Raw genomic sequence first — 2,701 nt, 5'->3', positions numbered from 1 at the left:
TTTAGCTGCCAATGGGAAAGGCACTCTGCATTGCACAGTCGGGGTGCCACATATGATGAGATTTACTCTTGAATGATGCACAGATGCTAGATCGCTGTGAAATGATAGGCAGATGTCATCCTTTAATAGAAATCCCTGACCCTGAGATTTATCTTTTCTTGCCTCAAAAATGGAGCTGCCACTATTTCAAGTTCTTGGTAGATGATTCTGGTCCGTTTGTTTAAACTTCTGTCATTGCCTTGGAGTCAATGTCAAGCATTTCCAGCCACATGCACCTGCCAATTGTAGTCACTCTCATGAAGATGTTCTGCCTCTCTGGCATCCTTTTGAGATGTCCTTGCCCCATGTCAGCCCTGACTTAATCTCTGTCAGTTTTCTGACAACACATTTGCAACCAGGCTCTTGCCCACCCCCTCCACTGTATATACCTGTTTATCTCATTAGGGATAAGGGTGTATTGCCACCACACACCCATGTACTTTTCCTAATCTATCTTTAGAACATCTGCAAGAACAGGAAAGTGCTCTGCAAATCTTAGCATCCATACAGAACGAGGCAATTACAGCTCACCCTTATTTTCACCCTGCAACTTCACCATCCTTCAGTAGTCCTCCCTGAAAAATGAAGCATATAATAAAATCTTACAGAAAACATAAAGGGCTTTAGCAAATGTATGGTCATCACCTCTGTTTTTCGGGGGAGGGGGGTGAAAGAAAAACTGATTTGCTTTGCATTAATAAATCACAGGTGCAAAAAGACAAAGTAAGGAACAAATAAATATAATAATTAGCATTCTCTTTAAAAAACATGTTTTCTCTAATAAAAACATTATAGACTTCTTCCATATATTCAACTTAATCTTCAATGCATTTAGAAGATTTTTAGATACATAAAACTTGTATACATTAGAAACACATCTGATAAAGTGACCTAATCATCTATTAAGGACATTTTATGTAATATTTCCATATGTATTTTTAGGAGTTTAAACGTCAAAAACTGGATGTTAGAAGTTAATAACTACGTCCATTTGCTTTCTTAAAATTATTTTTTGGGAAGGGTTTGACCAAGGTGGTTCCTACCGTGTTTCCCTGAAAATAAGACCGGGTCCTACATTAATTTTTGCTCCAAAAGACGCATTAGGGCTTATGTTCATGGGATGTCATCCTGCAAAATCATGCTAGGGCTTATTTTCCTGTTAGGTCTTATTTTCGGGGAAACATAGTAACCTTCCCTCCTCCCACAAACACACAAAATATACAGCAATTAACTCTGTAAGAAATCCAGAAACTAGCTGAATGAACCCTATACATCAGGTGAATGAGAAAATACCCACATTGAAAGAAGTAGGAATACTAAGTCATGCCTTTACTGTAAACCCCACCCTTGACACAGAGCCATACAATCAAGAGGAAACTCCCAACTCCTAGATTCTTCCTGAGGAGTAGAGGTTTGGAACCCACATTTAGTGCTCCAACTTTTAAGACTCCCACCCAAGGAATAGATCCCGCAAACTGCTAACTCTGAAAAACAATGAGGCTTGCATCCAAGAGAACACAAAACTGTAGCAAACAAAGAAGTAGTTGTTAATGGCCATGTGAGGACTTACCCCAGCTATCTCCTCAGGGCCCAGTGCAGAGAAAAAGAATGTCCTTTTCCCAGTGACCTGAAAGGGGTCTATCTTCATACTTTGAAGGCTGCTTCCTGAGGGTCAAGCTTCTAATTTGTTAGTACACATATAAGGGGGGGTGGCATCCACCTCAGAGATCAGGGAAACTGGCAGACACTTCTCCTGCCTTCTCCCTCTAGCTCACTCTAAGTCACCAGTATCTCCCTGGAAGGAGCTTGTTGACATGCCTTTACCACAGCATTTGCACTACTGCTCGAGGGATGGACCCCCAGGTTGCCTGGCTCTGACAGCCAATAAACCTTCCATTTACAAGGCCCACAGGACTTTAGCAAACAAAGGAGTAGTTTTTAATGGGCTTAAGCAGGGCTAGGCACAAAGAGAACAAGCAAAAATTCCTATATCTCAGTCTTTCCCTGAAAGGGATTCATCTGCATACTTTAAATGCTGCTGCCTGTGGGTCAGGCTTCTAATTTAACATGCATCTAGGGGCTGGCTATATTCCTCCCTGAAGACAAGGAAATCTGGTGGACACTCCTCTGCCTTCTCCCTCTAGCGAATATCAAGTCACCAGTATCTCCCTGGAAGGAGTTCATACTTATGTCTAGTGCCACAGCTTTAGCAGCTGCTGCCTAAGAGATGGACCCCCAGATCTTCTGGGTCTGTTACCCAACAAGTTTCATTTGAAAGTCCTGCAAGACTGTAGCAAAGAAGCAGGTACTAATGATTACAGAAATACTACCCCACAGCTCTACACCCAGGTCCATCACAGAGGGAGCAAGCCAAAAACCCCACATTCTAATTTCTCCATGGAAGAAACTTAACTACATACTTTCCAAGTCCCTGCCTGAGGGTTCAGCTTTCCATTAGGCTGCATCTAGGTATCAAAGGCAATCCTTTCCTTTGAGAAACTGATAGGTCTTGGCACACACTCAACAACTGGTAGCCACAGAGAACAAAGAAGGATGCTTGGACAATCAAAGGATTGAGAGACAACCAGAAGCTTAGGCCAGGGTAATGGATAAGGTTCACCTCTTACAGGAGACCATTCTATCAAGACTGGGAGAGGTGGCT

Source organism: Rhinolophus hipposideros (assembly GCF_964194185.1).
Source record: "Rhinolophus hipposideros genome assembly, chromosome: 10".
NCBI classification, from domain to species: Eukaryota; Metazoa; Chordata; class Mammalia; order Chiroptera; family Rhinolophidae; genus Rhinolophus; species Rhinolophus hipposideros.
This window is presented reverse-complemented; position numbering follows the sequence as displayed.